This window comes from Anser cygnoides, chromosome 1, assembly GCF_040182565.1.
Source record: "Anser cygnoides isolate HZ-2024a breed goose chromosome 1, Taihu_goose_T2T_genome, whole genome shotgun sequence".
NCBI classification, from domain to species: Eukaryota; Metazoa; Chordata; class Aves; order Anseriformes; family Anatidae; genus Anser; species Anser cygnoides.
In genome coordinates this window covers 120,978,966-120,998,501 of record NC_089873.1, presented here as the reverse complement: position 1 = coordinate 120,998,501, position 19,536 = coordinate 120,978,966, and the positions used below count along the sequence as shown (strand labels likewise).

Below are 19,536 nucleotides of genomic sequence, written 5' to 3'. Positions count from 1 at the left end.
AAATCACAATGCTCCCTTCTGACTTGCAGATCTATGAATCTATGAAAATTGCCGTAATTGCATTGATTTCAGGAGGGCTGCTGTGATTTATGCCAGCTGGGGACACAGCCCAGTGCCCACTCGTCCTGTTGGAACAAACGAGGATCCCTCTGCGGTGCAGAGGTTCGGCATCCAGACAGGCTGGGTCAGATCTTCTGCTTCTCCCAGGACCCAGGGGGTAAGAGGACTCTTAGCTCCCCCTTGAATGCCAAACCTTTGCCTCTCGGTTAGAAAAAAAGTGCTATTGCCCAGCAAAATGCTATGGTGTAGAAACAGAGGAGTGGCAGTGTTTTGGCCAAGGGAAGCCTGTGGGGGTTTTCATAAACCGATGTGGCCTGTCAGACGTAGTTCAGGAAATGTTTTCTCAGAATGCTTCCTGTGCTTCTGTCCGTAGACCTCTCTGAAGCTCTCAGTGCTGGTTCCTCAGCATAGTAAAGGATGCTTGCACGATAAACATCAAATCAGATTAACAGCAATTGAGTCTTTACTGTGTGCAAGGGATCTTGCTTTGTGGATGCTTCATAAGCAGAAACTGCTGCAAATTAGAAGAGGGTGAAAAAACAGCAAAGGGGAAATATGAAGAAAAATCCCACACAAGGCATTTTGTTCTGCATGTAATCTTTAAGGAAGCTCAAGATTGCTTACCATTAATTGGGTTTTCTTGGGATTGTTTTCAGGCAGAATAGTCTCATGTAGCGTGTACTAAAACCTTTGTTGATAGTGAAAGTTCAGGCTCTCCTTGCACTTACCTTGCAATGGTTTTCTTGTGCTTAAAATTTCCAGAAAAAAATATTCCTCTGGATTAAATTTTCTATGCTGGCCTTTGCCTGAGGCAAAAATTTGTCATTTTGGAGAAAAATATATTTATCAAGTTTCTGAAAAAAAAAAAAAGTAGAAAACAAACTTAGAAAACAAACTTTTATATTATCAAGTTACACTTGGATTCATTTGCATATGATTTAATACTGATGAAATCTGCAAGTTAAAAATACTTTGTTCGCATAATTCTCACTCAGGACTAGAATCAAGGTCAATTGATTTTGGACATGTTCAATGAGCAATTTCCACTGTGCTAGAGTCATGAGAGTGCAAGTCACAACAAATAAATATTGATGGGACTATGCAAGCACAGAAAGTGGCCACATTCTTCTTTTGGCTACAGTTATATCTCTGCAGGGATGTTGATGTTGCATTTGCATATTTTCAAAATCCAGACTTTGGAGAATTTTCAGGTTTGATTTGTTTTTCAACACTCTGATTGTAGATGTTTAATTTCTCCAAAGATCTCATTTTGGTGGCCAGGCTAAAACCTGCAACTCAACCTGTAGTGAATAAACAATAGAGTCATAACATTTCTCCCAGCCCTGTTGCAACAGCCACTTCCAGAGTCCTGAGATGGTATCAGGGGTATGAGTCTGCCACTAGTTTCAGTCATTAGCAAATAAAAGAGACGGTGGCTCTAAATGCAGGGTGTGCACCCTCCTCCTCACCCCTTCTTCCAAACAGAGCTCTTTGGCAGGGAAGGGATGTTTGGTCATCCAGCCTCCCTATCACCTGAACTGCAGTTTGTTACATCTAAGTGTGCCATGGAGTTCGTCCCTGTGCTGGACTGCCTAGCATCCCAGCCACCACAGGAAGAGACAGGCCTGTGCTCTAAAGTCTCTTGTAAAAAATAAACCCACTTACGTGCCTTTTTGCAGCCTTATCTTCCATTACTTTGGAAGGAAATTCAGCCCGGACACCTTTAGGACGAAAGCTGCCACTGATTGCAGCTTTTATTGGCGCGTACCACAGCTGGCTCCAACTCAAGTTTCTGTGAGCTAGGTGTGGTCCCAAAAACCTCCATCCCACTCATGCCAGTCCTGTCCTGGCTTGCTTGCATGAGGAAAAGTGCTCGTATTTGGTGTACAAAAACTTCCTATGGGTAGGATCTCGACCTAGCTACAACCAGGAAGAGGATGCCTTCTGAGGCAACGCACCCTTCTGTCCTCCTTTAATCATCTGCTGCTATGCTTTCTCCTCATCTCACTATTAGGGAAACCCTTTTCTTCTGGCAAATGCTGTTCCGATGATGAAACTGTCTATCTGGGACATCCCTGCCTCATCAGAAACTCAGATTTTGGCAGGCCTCCTGTCTGGCTTGCCTGGGAAGGTGGTGACTCGAATCATTTCCATGTGGGTGAGTAAAATGACTGCTTGGCATCTGTAGCTGTCTGTCTGGGGAGTGGCCATGCTGCTGGATTTCACCTTCTACCCTCCCAAGGATATGGGGACCGAACTAACATGCAAGCTGGGCAGGTTCCTGGCTGCCCCACAGGTTCCCCCGTTGGCTGGTGGAAGGGTGGGCTGGTGCCTGCCACTGAAGCAGGTTGCTCGTTGCCGCTCAGTGGATGCTTTTATTGCAGTGCAAAATGAAACGAAATATAAAAGCTGGCTGAGACTGTGTTGCGAGGAAATCCTCTGATCTCACTAGCTCTGCGCAGTGCTTAGCCTTTCATCAGGACATGCACTCGTTCGTGTTTCAGGCTAAAGACAGAGCTTTGCATGGATGCTTTGCTTTCACTCTTGAAAGTCTCTGTTTGACTTGCAGTTTGTGTCAGAAAGGGCCTGATCAGAAAAAAAAAAAATGTTAATGCTCTCTCCAGAAAAGTTAGCAAGCACTTATGCATCACTCTTCCAAGGATACAGGTGTGTAAGCAGAGGAGTCACACATCTCTCTTTGAATCGGGTTCTCAGAGTATCTGTCTAGGTACTAATTATCTTCTGCAGAAGATCTCCAATTTCTTTTATGTCACTGAGAGCTCTAGTTGCCTGGCAATACGCAGAAACATCCACGTGCCTCAGAGGACTGGGTGTAAACTGCAACACTGGCGCATTGTAAATGGAGGCAGGCGTATTTCAAGATTTTTACAGAAGAAGAGGTGCGCAGAAAAGTTTAAAGAGACAGCTGAAATGAGTTCCTTTTTATTCACAAGATATTTTATTCCTTCTGATAAGCAACTTCTGCTTTTATTAGAAAAAATCCAACAAAACCTCCCCCAGCCTTTATTTGATGTTTTATTTTTCTGTTGCTGATCTGCGTGTCACACTCACGGTTCTGTTTCTGCCAACATTTAGACAAGGGGTTGCCTGACTGGGATATCCAGAGTCTTGTCAGAACATGCAAGGCAGGACTAAGGGACACAGCTTGAAGTTTCAGCCTCCCTTGTTGCAGACTGGACGTCCCAGGGCTCCCAACAGGTAAGCATGGGCTCACATGCTCCATGACAGTGAGCATGGGCTGTACGAGCTGATGGGCAGCTTACAGCAGGACCAGATGGCCAGCGTGACAGTTTGTGACCATGTCTCTGTCCCCAGCACAAACTTATTAACAGATTATTCAAAACAATCCAGAAGACTTTGTAATATATTCAGTCTCAGCTTCCAGAGCTGGGAAAGAGGAGAGCACACTTCGGCAACTCCTCTATCGCATCTGGTCTACTTTATAAGAGGCACTAACCCTGCTCTGTATGTTTTCCCTCAATATAGCCCTAACCTAAGCAGTGTAATTGCCTCCACCAAGCTTCTTAGGTCCTGCTTCCAACCGTGAGCCGCTCAGGTTGTGCTCCACAACCAGATGGGGTACCTGGAAGACTTCTGTTCTGTTATGGGAAGAATCAGACTCACCAGAACCAGTCAGAGCATTTAAATTACAGTTTATGGTTTAAATCCAGGCTCAGCAGCAGGCAAGTGCATGTGCTAGTACCTGCCTTCAGTGGCGTAGCTGTCTGTTGCAGAAGCAAGAGAAAACTTCAGAAAGAGGTGGCAGAGTGTCAGCTTTGTTTTGTTTTCTGTTCTGTTTGGTATTTCATCTAACTGTCAGGAGAGTATATATATATATATATATATTTATTTGTTACAGAATTTTTCTTTATAATACGTCCGAACACAGGCCAGCAAGTGAATGCTGTTCTTGCCACGTGGCTGGGGAAATGCGTGTTCCTGTCAACTCATAGTTTCCCTTATTAGTAATAGAAATTAGATGCAATCAAGCACTGTTTTGGAAGTCACCCCTACTTCCCCTACTTAACTCTAAGGTGAAGCCTGTTTGTGTGTATTAAAAAAAAAAAAAAAATTCAAACTGTGCTTTTAAATTCAAAGTTATGTAAAATGGTTGTGTCATGGACAGTGAACCCACCATTCAAGTGGTTTTTTTTTTGCTCTGATTGCAATTCCTCATAGTCTGGAGTAACAACATTCCAGAAGATGTGTGATAAAATAATCTCAAGCTGTTTCCTGGGGAAACTGGGTTTCTAAACTGATTTTTTTTTTCTTAACAAACTTAAAGTGGTGTCTGTAGTAGGAAGAGGAGCTGCTGTATCCCAAGTGGAAAGGGGACCCTGATGCTGCCTTTACTCTCCACTGAAGAGCTCATCATTGTGTGAATATTCCGTGAGTGGATGAATAACACTTTGGCACCTCTTCACACTTCCCATCATCACAAAGGTGATGCTGGGGAAAGAATAACCATTGCATTTTGATTCCAGAAAAACGTAGAGAAGGATGTGCTCTCTCTACTGTCTCTTTGATCACCACAGTCAGCACTAGTCTCCCTGCATTCCCTTTCTTTTCCTTAGTATGAGGGAGTGGCTATCAAGTAGACATTGTGCTCCATGACTCTGGGTGATACTTGGTAGAAGTCAATGAAAATTGAATTTTCATGGCAAAGTAATTCAACTTGCTCTCATTGCACAGCTCTGTAGGGGCCAGGCTTCAACCATTCTATTTGGTGTGGGCACTATGTCATTTTTGTGGTTAACATTGAATCTCCAAGTTTCTGTCACTTGCTTTTTCTTCTTGCAGTAACCTAAGGAACGAATGTTGTTGATCAACAAGCAGGTAGCTTAAATATTAAGAGAAATGTAGGAGAGGTATGCCTGGGTGTGGGGACTTCAGTCTGAAATACCTTCCATAAATTAAAGATCATATGATTATTGTGCTTTCCCAGCTTTAATTAATTACTTTCCTTGTTTATTTTTTAACCTGCTAATTTAGCTCTATTTTAGGTACATGTGATGTAAGTGATTTGTAAAATTTACCATAATACTTTTATCAGATTATGAAAATCAGTGTTGACCTCATTGATTAAAAGCAAAAAAAAAAAAAAACTTCCCAGAAGTAATAAGGAAAAAAGCTGGGTTTGTATTTCAGGCTCTCAAAGGCTTATCTCCACGACAATGTTATACGTAAATCTGCAGCATGTCATCTAGATCGTGTTTAGTCCTAGCATTTGGACTTCAGCTCTCTGGTAAGTGCAAGGTATCTCTCCAAGGCTGAAGTGGAATGAGCTCCCTTGGAGTTACTGAAGGTGTGCAGGGTCAGCCTCAAACTAGCTAATGTCCTGTACGTCTTGCTCCATCTTGTCTTGCAACAGCTCTGTGTACCTTCAGTTAATAATTTTGCTTGTAATGAGACTGTTGGATAAATTAGGATAGTTGCAGTGTTACTAAACGTGGTGCTGTGGAGAAAGCAGCTTGATGTGAAGTGTACCTGCTGCCTGTTGCAAATCTTTTCAGTGCTTCGCCTTTTCTCTTCCTAACGAGTTAGCTGTCCAGTCCACACAGGAAACATTGATTACAAACTTCTCTAGTACACACGTCTACCGAATTCTCCCTGCCAGGTGTACACTTGGCTACTGTGTCTGAGCCAGCTGCTTGGTCCTTTGTGCTTTTAAGCACCCATCCATTGGCCTGAAGTGGCCACTGCACTCTTACTTTTGCTTCTTCTTGCACACTCTTTATAGAAATGAGACCACAGAGCTCCACTGATCCCAGAAATCACACCCATTTCCTTCAGCTCTGCCAGAATTTTGGAGTGGCATAAGCTCATGTTTTCTTAGATCTCCCTTCACATTTCTTATCATAAATATTAGAAGTCAGATTTTTATTTAGTTTAGTAGCATGATAAATACGTTAAAGTAGACAAAGGTGTGGGTCATCAGTTCTGTTTCCTGCCATGCTTTCTGTAGAATTCCCAAATGTTCTTTGAGTTATGATCAGTTTATAATAGCTGAAGATATGGCCTTATACACAAACACAAACAATGTTTAAACGGTTTTCCAAAGTACTCTTTTTTAATAGCTCACCATTTTTCTCAGAATAAAATTATGAAAACTTTTTTTTTTTTTTTTTTTACATAGAAAAATACATCGCCATGATTGCAACATGAGAACTTTCATGGATGTAAATTTTCACAAGGAAGGAGACAATGTAGTTGCACTGAAGCTAATACTGTACTGCCTCATGCACTGTACAACCATTTCTACTTTTTCTATTTTGGGCATGAGACATACTTGGCTTAGAAGAGTAGAGACTTAAAGTCACTTAGCGTGGGTCTGAACTACTATGTAAATTGCAAGAGGCAGATAATTAGATTCTGTACCTAGAAATTTTATCAAACCAGCTGCTTGTCAAATTTCATTTTTGCTTGATTTGATCATTAGATATTACTAGGAGAAAACTGTACATTCTGCTCTGAGTTCTTCTGGTGTAAAGCTGGAATAATTGCCTAATTCTTATCTCCTTTGGACTGGTATCAGTGGAAATCAGTTCTGGTGAAATTTACTTTAGATTTAAGCAACTAAAATTGTAGCATAACGTGGTCTTTGTGGTTCTTAAAACAGACACATGGAAATGTCTGTAGTTGTAAGATGATCCAGGTTAGCTGATTTCGTGTCATACTCTATGCTGTACTGCGTTGTGTTGCACAACTCTGAGCACTAGACACTCAATTAGCTGGCTTTTGAGCTACCTCTACTTAAAAAAATAGAAATTGTTACTGGCACATACTGACTCAACTATCAGGCTTACGGGAGAGGCAAAACTGCTAACTGTTGCAATTGCACCTGATGCACAGGTGTGGCTAAGCTAGCGAGTATCTACCACTCAAACAGCGATCAGCATCCACCTTGATGTCTTGGAAAAGCCTCCTTATGTGTTATATAATCCCCTCTGCACACTTTTCCTGCAAATTCATCCTGGGAACAGAGAGGGTAGATGGGTGATATGCCCCGGTCAGTTGATCTTCGGTGTGGCTGAGCCCATTGCAAAACAGCAGGAGAGGTGCTTGAGATCAAAGATGAGAGGCAGCAGATGTAAGCTCTGGGTACAGGAGCAGCCGTGGGAAATGCTGGAGCAGGGCAGGTTGCGCACCGATTGAACTGAAGCCCTCATTCTCCACAAGAAAGCGCTTTGTGTAACAGGGGAGAGGCATAAGTTATCTTAGAACAGACCCATACTATGCAGGCATGGAGCAATGCCGGTGCCTTTTAACACAAGAGATGGTAATGCTGCCGTGGATGAGGGGCAGAGGATGTGCCCGACAGGGAATTTATCCAAAGTGGTGCCATTTGGCTTCTTCCTGGCACTTCCCACATAAAAAAGCATTCAGAGAAGGACATCTAGCTAAAGGGTGTTAGCTCTCCAATTACCCTTGCCTAGTATAATGGCTCCCAGAGGCCCATTCTTTGCTGCTATAAATTAGAATAACCCTTAAGGTTGACTAATTTGTCCGTGCCCTTTACCAGGGATGAGGGTGATACACAGGAGATGGAGAGCTGCCTTCTCTCCCGTAGCCTCGGGGCTCTCTTATCCCAGCCGACAGTGGGGATCAGTGATAATCCTGACTTGTAAGAAAAAGCTGCCTAGGCAGGGATGTCACACGGGCCAAACGAAATCCCTGCAGGAACGCAGTGCCGTTGTCTGCTGCGGGAAGCCTGCGCAGCACCGCGTGTAGCCTCACTGCTCCACCCTCAGCACCTCGCTGCTTCCCTCCCTATTTACTCCCCATTTACACACACACCTCCTTACAGATGTGCTCGAGGCTGGGGGGGGGGACATTTTAAATTGAGTTTTCTTGGCCTGTGGACAGGTATCACGGCAGGGCCGGTGTGAGCAGGCAGCAGCGGTGAGGCAGGCATGTTTGGGAAGGCCCGTGCTCCCACACGATGTGGGGCAGCTGCACGGAGCCACTGCTGATCACACCACGTTCACAGCCCGTAGTGAAGGCAAAGTGAGCCTTGCCAGTCCTCCAGCTGCAGCAGAATGGCCCAGTGGGGGCTTACACAAGCAGTGAGCGTGGCGTGCCCGGTGCACAAGTGACGGTCTAGTCTGTGGTCTGGGTAAAAATATTTGCTTTCTTTTTGGTTGCCTACTGGCCTTCCTCAGCTTTCCTGAGGTTGCATTTTCAGCACAGAGAGATGCTGTCAGGAGCCCACGTGCTGATCCACATGTATAACTTACAGGAAAGAAAGGACCTTGTGTGAGGAAGCCTCCACCTTAAAGGAACTGTTTAATTCTTGTTAATCTCTGTTGTCTGATTGACTCTTTCTGGAGATAAACTCGGTGCACCGCTGCTGTACCTTTGAAGCCAGGCAGCAGAGGTCATTCCTCCTGGAAATGCTAATTTTGACAAAGTGCTCGAGGTGAACATGCAAGACAGGGATATTACCCCTGCCTACAAGTTCCTTTAACTCTGAATTAGCTCAGGTTTAAAAAGAACTCCCAGAAGGGGCCCTGCAGCCACCACCACTGGCCAATGGAAGTTGGCACATTTATTTTGATGTGGCAGAGCCAGGAATGGGGGTGCCTACATTGGGTTTCATGTAGGCACCTCACTCACCAGGCTTTGTTAAGCTGTGGTTTGGTACAGCTGAAGACCCTCGGGGTTTCCTGTCCCCTCCTTTGCACTCTCCCTGCAGCAGTGTGGTTGCTCAATAATCCAGCCCGGAGAAATGAACCCCTCAAAGAGTGACCTTGGGAGGCTGGGGGGAAGCTGAGTTATTTTTCAGCCAGACCAGACCCACTTCAGTCCAGTCCATCAGCTCCCCAAGCCACCGCCTACACAGCTGAGCAAGCATTTGTCCCAACACAACAGGGAGGGAACAGGGGAGAGATTCAGCCTGCTAAACTAGCACTGCCACCAAATAAATGTGCTAATCTGTCAGTGTTCCCCATACAGAAAGATGCCTTTTCATGGGGTGACAGGGAACAGGAGCCAAGCTTAGAAAAGCGAATTTATTTCAGTTAAGCCTAAAAGAAGCCAGATATTCTTTTGTTTACGTTCACCTGGCCAAGCCACTGTCAGCTGCCCCATTTCTCTTTGAATTATCTCCTCTGAATTCGCTGCAATGCCTTGAATTTACTTTGGTAAGAGCAGAACTGAGCTCTGGAGGTTTAGTTCCTGGGGTTTTCTGAAGCAAACGAGCCCGTGACATGGGGAGCCCCGTGTGTTACCTGCTGACTTAGTCATAAGGTAAGTGAAATTGTCTGAGTGCTTGCACCCAAGTGCTTGCAGTGAGTGTCATCTGCAGGCTGAAAGGGCAGGCGTGATGGCAAGCAGGAAGAGAGGCTGAGGGACAAGGAGACTGACCCCCTCTCCTTAGGGTGACACCAGTGTTTATCAAGGACTTCTCTGGCGTTATTGTTATTACCCTAGCGTAAACTGAGCAAACAGAAGATTCAGGCCGAAGTTCGAACCAGCCTGGTCCTACGTGCGTTCACCTGATATGACTGCTCTCACCCCTTGCACCACAAGTTTTATGTCACAGTCATCGCTGCAGAGCACCTCCTCCAGCAGGACTGCACCCCGGCCAGACCTCGGCTTCCTCCTCTCCCCTCCCACCCCTCACACACACTTCTTCCAGGGCCTGCAGGAGTTGCAGGGAGCCAGCAGTTAGGGGAACAGACTGATAAACACAAGGCTCAATTTTTTGCTCTCAACTGTACCACTTAAAACAAACCTTTTTATTTTTTTCCTTTTTTTTTTCTTTCTTTTTTTCTTTTCTCTCAGCCTGTTTCCTCCTGTTGCTACATCAAGGCAATAAGCAAGCCCTGGCCCTCGCACCGACTCCACCAGAACACAAGTGTACTCAGCCACCCTCGAACCTTGTCCACAACTTCAATAAGGTGTGATCGGGTTTCACGGCAGGAAAACAGCCTGCACCTCTCTCTGAAGATGTGGAAGCGCTTAAGGGAATGTGATGAACAAGAATGTTTTTCTTTCTCAGTATGTCTTCTGAAATCCCACCGGACAATTTGTGCGACGAGAAAAACTCTCCCCTAATTCTCTGAATGTTGTGGCCCATCCCAAGTCTTATCTCTCATTAAGAGATTAAAGAGCGGGGAGGTACTTCTCCACCAAAGGTTTCCTAAAACCCTGTGGAGAAAGCCTCTGCCCCTGTCACTCTCACCAGCTGGGAACCAGCGGTGAAGCTGGAACCCCTAACTGCAGCGGGTTGGACCAGTTCTCCGTCCCACTCCTCCCTGCCCTGGGGCTGCCACCTCTTTCCCCAGGCAAGGCAGACTTTCTCCAGCCCTGCCTCGGGTGTCTCTGGTCTGCATTTGCTGCTGCTCCCAATTCCTGGAGAGTGCTGTAAGGCACTGGGGCGGACCTGCAGAAGAAGCCAGCAGAGGTGGGACAGATACCATGCACCTGGCCTGCATGCCATGCTCCAGTTAGGTATCACTTGGTGAAACCATTCTTTATCTTCTTTCTTGAAATTTAAGGGGGAAAATGGAGACTAGAGACCCCCCTGTGCCTTACCAGCAGATGCACCTTCAGCTGGTGCAGGTCTACAGGATGTCATCGGACTTAATTCCAGCCAAGAGCCTGGCCTCCCACTCTTTAAATGGAAGCAATACTCAAAAGCAGCATAGAAAATAAATGTCCTCTCTTTAGATGTAACAAATGACTGCCCCTTTGGAGATGCTAATGCTGTTTAATTTTTTTGCTCAGTGTCCTGTCAAGGAGTGCAGTACTGGATAATGCAAATAAAAACCATTCCTACCCTGAAGGTCTGACAACTTGTGAGATAGACATACTGCAGACTGGTTTTGTCTGGCAATAAATAGGTGAGAATGGTTTCATGTTCAGTACTTTTACCAGTGACAAAGTGCAGGACAGATTCAGAAATGACTAAGTCCAAGAGAGTTTCTTTTCTGATTTGTTTGTGGAAAAATTATGCCATCCAGTGAATTTAGGAGAGTCCAAAGGGGGAAGTAGCTAGAGAGCAGTACTTGGCAAGTGAGAGGAAGACAAACTGTTCAAATCTCCCCACAGGAGGAAATTACCTTAGAAATTCCCTCTTAAATAGATCAGCAGTTTTTTTTCCAAGCGATCCCATTTAAAACACATGTACTGCAAACTGTCTAATTTGTTACCCCTGTAACTAAACTCACATAGTTGAACCACATTTTCTATTTTAACCAGAGTATCTGAGAGCAAAGGGCCATTCAACAACTTAAGTACACTTCTTCTGAGGTCAGAGACAATTGACCAAACCTTACCTTGTTCTTCTGGCTACGTGAAGCCTGTATTTCTGGCCATGCCTTACCTGGAAAGAGCTCTCAGCTGCAAGGATAACTAAGGGAGGCAGCAGCACTCTAATCTTTTGATTGCACAGCTCTATACCTCTGCACAGGCAAACAAGGTACCCAGAGCACTGTACCGTAACAGAATTCACACATACGCATGTGTAGTTCTAGGTTGTGATACTCTCAGCTTTTGGTTATTGCTCTGTAAAAGTTTTCAAGCTTGGGTCCAGATTTATAAATGGTTGCGAAAACTTTGCCTGCTTCCTGCTCAGAAGCTGAGCAGTAGGGATTTAAACCTGCCCTTCACACAGTCCTGGAGATGATATATACTTTTAGCCACATGTTTTTGCAAGCGTGACTGCATGGCTATTAACAAAATATTTGCAATATATGTTTTCACAAAAATGAACTACATTTGGTTATCTGTTCAGAGATTTTAATGCGTCACAATCCATCATTAAGCATATATGGTAAATGAACAAGCTAAAAAATTATGTAGAAAGCTCTGTATTAAAAGGTTAAACACATGCACAAATACAATCAACTAGCAACGTGATTGCCATGGGATCAATGATTGAGTGTTTTGGTATTTCTAAGAGCCTTCAGGACCACCTGCACTTATAACACATGCACCTTTTTTGAAATTAAAACATGAAATTCTCACACACCAGTTTCCCAAGCTTATGTTCTTTATATGTCCTCAAATCACACTGACATTCATATGAATTTACTATGAGTGTGGGATCAGGCCCTACTGCACATTTCTGTGTTGTAAGTCTATTAGGGAAACATAAGAATAAGCAGAGAGTACATGTGCAAATTTTTGCTTTAATCTCTGGGTGGGCATGAACAGTTGGTCATTAGTTAATGATGACATAAGAGCTGGCATTCCTGATAAGCCCACAGTTCCTTCAGGCTTGCTGGAAGGCTGCAATCCTATTAGTCAGATGCTATAAAAGTTGTTTTTTTAATTATCTTGGAGTCAAGATAACTCTGCCCTTACTGAGCTGCTAGGAGTTCCTCACGGATACTTGTCCCAGGGAAGGATTTGGCCTCCATGTTTTAATTAAGATCATGTTTAGATAACTGGGTAAGCCTGAAAGACTACAAACCTTTTTCTATGGTACCCAGCAAACCTCTTTCCTACTTGACCATTCCTGGGCCATATAATCAGACTTGTCTCCTATGTCTTTGTCATCCTCCTTTAAGATTCAGGGTTCGTGTGACTTACCTCACATCCCACCCGCAGCCTCACGCCTGCCCTCGCTGACACACTCTGATTATCTGGAGAAGCAGGGGACCTGAGGACAGCCAGGGGACAGGTCGGTACCACAGTTTGATTGTGTCAAAGTCAAAAAAGACTGTGAGAGGGGATCTCAGGACAGCAAGCTGGCAGACAACCAAGAGGAGTGTGTCAGCTGCTGTGTTTTGTAAACTACCAGCAATCCTTTTGCCACTGTGGATTTCAAAAGCGGCAGTGCTGCCAATGTTTATATGCCTTTGGCATCCTGACTAAGAATATTTTAGTTACATCATAGGTATGTGCAATAGGATTTGTTTTTTGCTAGCTAGCAGGGAGATTTTGGCTAGATGAGAGACATGTGGTGGCGCATGCACCTGTGCATCAGAATTATAGCTGGGGCTGCAGTGGAACCAAAGGAGATAGCCTTTTCTTAGTAGTGATTGGGGTAGTAATGGGGAAAGAGGGTGTGATGGTCCTCTTAGGTCATAAGCCTAACCAGTAGGGCTGCATTGTTTTGTAGCTTTCTATAGTACCAAATTTTCAGCAGTCTTATGTACCTTTAGACATTATGCTAGATACATATCCGCCTAATTCACTGCCACTGGAAATTTCTTACAGAACAAGAAGAATATCATCAGCAAAACCTGTTGCTTTGGATACATGTTTTACTCTTCTGAAGCCTCCCAAATACCAAATACCAAGAGGGTGAGCACAGCTACAACTTTCATGGAATTACAGCATCACAGGATGGCTGAGGCTGGCAGGGAGCTCAAGAGGCCACCCGCTCCAAGCCCTGCCCGAGCAGGGCCACCCAGAACAGGCTGCCCAGGGCTGTGCCCAGGCGGCTTTTGGAGATCCCCAAGGAGGAGCCCCCACAGCTCTCGGGGCAGCCTGTGCCAGGGCTTCTCATCCACACAGCACAGAAGGGCTGCCCGGTGCTCAGAGGGAGCCTCCTGGGCTCCACTTTGTGCCCACTGCCTCTGGTCCTGGTGCTGGGCAGGGCCTTGGTCCATCTTCACTGCACCCTCCCTTCAGTTATGTGTGGACATTGATGAGATCCCCCTGAGCCTACTCTTCTGTGGGCTGAACAGCCCCAGCTCTCAGCCTCTCCTCACAGGAGAAATGCTCCAGTCCCTTCATCAGCTTCATGACCCTACACTGGACTCCCTCAGTATGTCCATGCACTGGGTGGGGGGCAGAACTGGAAGCAGTACTCCAGGTGTGGCCTCACCAGTGCTGAGGAGAGTACATTTTCTGAAGGGAGAAGTGGCCCCAAGACATTCAAGAGTGAAGTGGAGGAGATAATAGCTGCCATGTATTCTAGGAGGGAGAATGGCCCTGGGGAGATGCTCAATTTCTTCCTCAGAGGGGAAGGATATTCCTCTAACTATAGCTAATTTGACTTTTTCTACATTGTACTGTGCAACAGGATTTCGTGTAGCATCTCTTCTTTGCTATGGTAGAGCTCATAGCTAATAAGAGTTGAAGACATATGAGAGCAGAAGACTATAAAGGTTTTCTGTGTTGTTGTTTGTTGGTTTTTGTTTTTTTTTTTTGCTTGTTTTCCCTGTAGCCCATCTCTGGAGCTGTGAGATTAAATGCATACTGAATCTGTTACTGCTGGAGTATGTCCTTCTTGGGTGGGTTAGCTGTCAATAGCAGCTCTATCTGAGGAGTATCAAATGGGGTCTCAGTCTAACACCCTATAGAAGAAGTTCAGAAAACTTCCATCAAATGAACTGAAAACTCAAAATTAGAAAGGCCACTATTTTCACTTCTAGAATACCTGGACAGATATCATAATGTAATTTTTCTATTGTATGTAATTTACAACCCTGAGAGTGGAAACAGAAAGTACAGATACTCTGCCACTGCTGATTCAGGCAGACCTATCCTATTCCTAAGCCAAGATCCTACACTAACTTTCGATTCTTTCATCTGTAAAAGGGGGCAAGAGGATCTCTATGCCTAACAGACATGAAGTTTAAGTAATTACTAGTGTGAGATGCTGAACTACTACGCGAATAAAGTACCTCAGATGAAAAGCTGTTGCTATGTCAAGGCTAATGTGATTTTCTCCAGTTTGTCCTGTTCAGTAAGATTCTAAAGGGCAGGAATGTGTTTTTCTAAATCTCAGAGGAATGTTGTTAGAATTCTGTTTGTTGGCATTTCTTTTCTGTAATAGTCCATAGGGCTTTTCCATAAGGGATCAAAGCACTACTGTAGACTTTACTCACCACATCCTTCTTCTTCCATTTCCTTCTCCTTTGAATTTGAATATACACTCCACTGCAATATTGTCATAAGTAGCAGAAAAATCCATCTGAGCTGGTACTAGTTTTACATAACTGAAATTGCAGAGCTGCAGTGTACCACTTTCTGTGTGGAAAAAGATGAATCATCCTAAGGTGGGCACAACACCCTCCAGAATATGAGGTTGGGTCCTAAACTGACAGGTTACTGCAAGGCAAACTGAACTGTTTAGATCTCAGATCCTTCCCGATCCTAGTTTAAAATAAAATAGGTGTCTTTTCTCAGTTTAATATCTGAGCTTCTTCCCATCTTCTGTATCACTTTTCTGAAACAGCTGCAATACTAAATTAATCTTTTCAGATATGAGTCAATACTGCACATCATATTTCTTGTTTGCATTCAATGAGGGCCCAGTGGTTCTAGCAAACTTCAGAAGGGATTTCAGATTCTCTAAAATACTTCACATTTCTCTGTACCGAAGTTTTGTATTTTCCAGGGCCATACAAGCTCATGCTACCTGCCTCATCTGTCTGTCCACATCACTTTCATCTGTTTCTGAATCGCGAATGAAGGCTAGATGGGCCTCAAAGCTTGCAAAGGGCTCCCTTTGGTTGGGTTTGCACAACCTGAATTACTTCTCCTCCAGAAATCCCAGAGTGCCTTGTCCCTTTTTCCAATTCCTTACAAAGAGAATTTCCCTTGATAGTGAGAGTGAGGTCTTAGAGACACAGCAACCACATCGGGGACCAAAGGTTCTCACTTTTGCTTTGCAAATTATTTATAAGGAAACAGAGAGGATGCAGAATCTGGAGAGATGTTTGCAGCTGAAATTGCAGCCTACTTTTGCTCTGCTCTAGCTGAGGTTAAAGTCTTCTTGGAAAATACTGAGCATTCGCTTACGAAGACTTGAACACTGCTGTTTTTAATACAGCACCCCAGAACTTCACCATCTGACTGGAAAACTGCTGAAATTCCCAAATGTGCATCTTCATTTACAAACCACTACTACTGTGACAGTGGTAGAGTCGTGCTTTTTCTCCCCTTTCCTTTCTGCTTATCCAGTTTAGCAATATATCTAGTATACTTATTCCTAGAGAGAAAGGGCAAAAGGTGTCTTCTCTAAAATTGTCCCTGCTCCTGAGATAGGACAGAGGTGATGTCTGTGCTATTCCACTACGTTGCACATTCATGCTCCATCAGGACACTTTCAGGTCTTACTGCTTGCAGGAGACATACAGCACTCTGTTCATAGCACAGTTCTGTGTGTGTACTCATCCCTTCTGCTCAGGTTAAACTCAAGTTAAACTCCAGCAAAATGTTGTATCCGTTCCTGTGTTGATCCCTGTCTTTCGTTGTGTCTTCATGCTCAGCATAGATACCTATTATTTTTTCTGTGCCGAACCAGAGATTCTTTCTGAAGTGCTGGTGACTGAAAGGACTGCCAGAAGGATAAGGTAGCAGTGGTTCAGAGTTGAGCAGAAATGAGCGTTCAGCTCTGAGAGATTATTATTTGGTGACCAGCTATCGTCTTCTAACAGATAACAGCAGATCTGTTCTTTGTTCCTGGTCTCTGCGAAAATATGGCAGCTCCTGCTACTCAGCTGGAAATCCCCAAATGGCATCAGTGCCCTGGTGCATAATCTCCTTGTCTAGGGTCATGCATTCATCAGTGACTAGAAGTGATGCTACCGAAAAAGGAATTTCATAGCTGGGAAATAAACTGTTAGTAGAGATTTCTCCCCAATGATAGGCAGTTAAATGTTTGCTTATATCCTTAAATGAAAAGTTTAAGAACACATTTAGTATGCTAGTTACTGTTTTTTACAAATAAAAATCAAGCTTTTTTTTTTTCATTCCTCCAATTTCTTTAACCCCAAGAATAACAGAAAGAGAGATTTGCCTTTATAATTTTAAATTCTGTAATGAGGAGAGAAGGAAAGAATGAATGTACTCTCCAAAGGCAATTATTTTCTATGCAGGTTGCAGAAATGATCCTGAAACCTTTTATCCTCTCTGAAAACAGAACGTGAAAGAAGCCGAAAAGGTATGATCCCAAAAAGGACCTACAGACATAACATGGCACATAACTGAAATGTAGGTGCCTAAGTGCAAAACTGCATACCTGAAGGAGTCCACCTCATCTTGTATGTCATAAACTTTAATATTCTTCAGCTGGCTGAAACTGTACTCTGGCTCATGCCCAGAAATACCTCAGTCCAGAGGAAACTGTGCAGGGTGATACCAATCCCATCTTTAACCCAGCAACTATGCATGCAGTGCTTATTTCCCCAGGGAGATCTATGGTGCTAAGTACTGTCATGGCACATCTGGCATGTAGGATGCAAGCAGAATGAAGTAAAAACCTTACTTTTCTTTTAAGACTTGTCAGGAGAAGGTGACAGGGGCAGGCACCTTGTATACAATAGCCTGCTGATTTGCAGCATTTATTCACAAGGCCCTGCCAAAGTGTCTCAAATCCACACTTTCCCCAATAGTAGCCAATCTACCAAATTAAAAACTAATTTGGGCAGAAAAGTGCATATGGCATTCCTGTTGTTAAAGCTGCTGCAATGTGAAGTCAGTTGGTCCAGAATGAAGGAACGAACTTATGCCTGACGTGTTAGACTAGAAACCAGGGCACTCACCCAAGAGACAGGAATTCTGGGTTCAGGTCTCAGATGTGAGAGCTGCTAATGTATTTAACCCAAGACATGTTCAATGTATAATCAGAAACAGAGTGCACCTCTCCCCTAAGTAAGAGCCATAGCTACCAGGCCTGATTTCTCTTGATGACCTAACGCATCTTGTATTTTCATCTGGGCTAGCTCAGAGCCTGGTGGGTAGCACACCTCATATAGGACAGTGGAAATACGAGTTTGTGTCCCCTCATACAGAGGATACTCATTTACAACTAGTTCTGCTAAGTCCTAGGTGAAAAGGTTATTTGCCCTGAGTGAAACAGTGACCACTCTTCAAATTCTGCAAGGCAGAGATATTTACCTTCAGGGGAGGAGGTGAAATTACAGGTCCCAGAAAGCATGCAGTGCCTAAATTTCAGAAAGGGGTCAGATTTAAAAATAACCCTGCGGTCACTTTTCCTTGCTGTATAGGATTTGGCATCTCTTCTACTCAACACAGTGGCTGTTTTGGGATCGCTCAAATGTGCCTACAGAACGTGATACCCAAGGACACTGGGCCTAGCCCAAGCAGCTTAAAGAAAAAGGGCTTGATTTTGATTTGACACTATGAACATAGCTGATAGTAATTTGGTGGCAAAGACTAAATGATCTAAGAGGAACGAGGACCTGTGGGAAGAACACAGTAGCCCTGTAAACAGATTTGGTTTGGTATGTCTGTATGTATGGCTCAGTGCAGAGCTATCTATCAAGGCTGGCACAGGGCTTGGAAGCACCAAGCGTGCTGGAGTTTCTTTCCGTAGTGCCATCTTAACATGGCTGTCTGCTTATGAGAGCAAGCTTAGTTGTGCCGTGTCCTAAATTATATTGGTTGGAAGAGAGTCCGAGGATCCATACGCACACTGGTTCCCTCTGTGGTAGTTTCTGTGGCAATTGGTGCTGTCATTGTCATTGGTCACCCACTGCTCCCCGCTCTCTGCTGAGTCCAAAAGTGGTCCGGGGTGGCACAGACAGCTGTAGTGATGTGTTTTATGAAGTCTGGAAACCCCAAAATAGAGCTCAATTCTTTCTTCATATCGACATCAGTTCAGGTTAATGCAGTCAGAGCAGTACAAATGGGGGGAAATTCTAGTCCACCATGTCTTAGGGACGCTCCAGGTTATCAACTAACCAAACAAGAAAGCAGTATACCATCAGAAATAAATTTGTTTTTATATATATATTACCCTCTATGTTATTCTTTACTTCTGCAGTCTTTTTCTTATATTTTCCTGAAAGCACAGCAATTAGTAACATGGGTGGCATTTGTTTGTTGCTACGTGGTTATAGAAAAAGTGCCAGAGACCCGTAATAAATTATTTCTCTGAAACGTTAAATATCTGGACAACTGACTGTCGATGATTTTCCATGCACAGATGGAAGCTGAAGAAGAGCGGATCTGTGGGGTCTGAATCTCACGCAACACAAAAGGAGTCCTTTCATGTTACATGAAAACACCCTGCAGTCTTTGAAATTAATTCCTTTGGATCAGGGGGAATCAATTTTGGTCAAATTGCCTTCAATCAAATGACTAATGGTTTTGTTAAAAATCTCATTGTCCATCTTGAAGAGAGATGTTGATCTGGATAAGCTGTGCTGAGCTTTCTTGTGCCCCCACATTGCTCGTGGCTTGAGAAAACTCTTCAGAAAAATATCCCATGCAGCATATTATGATGTTATCATGTGTTAGCACATCTCATTCACAGAGCTATCCAATTTGATTTTAAATTGCACATAAATCTTCAACTAAATATAATCCAGATTTCATATTGTTTTATTATTCTCTTCCTCTATACCTCTTTCCAGAGTGTGTTCAAAAAGACCATATCTTTTCATTCCTCTATCATGAATATGCATTGTACTCAGGGTTACATTTTGGGATCTGGGATGAGTGGTGTTTCTTTCTTCTGAAATCTGTTTGGTCAGGGGAGTTGTGGTTTCTTAATTCTCTAAAATTCAATATGAGGGCAACTCT

General features: G+C 43.8%; 1 long non-coding RNA gene across 2 annotated transcripts; it reads left to right on the top strand.

Moving 5' to 3' along the window:
- The first annotated feature begins 1,864 nt into the window (after positions 1-1,864).
- On the top strand, positions 1,865-14,710 carry LOC106042145 (uncharacterized). Of its 2 annotated transcripts, XR_010825901.1 has the most exons (6): positions 1,865-2,218; positions 3,157-3,279; positions 4,367-4,470; positions 9,868-10,928; positions 12,600-12,712; positions 13,252-14,710. It is a non-coding gene; the product is annotated as an uncharacterized lncRNA (long non-coding RNA). The 2 variants fall into 2 exon arrangements; XR_001210934.3 differs by lacking the exon at positions 4,367-4,470 and having other exon boundaries at positions 13,252-14,709.
- The last annotated feature ends 4,826 nt before the right edge of the window (positions 14,711-19,536 follow it).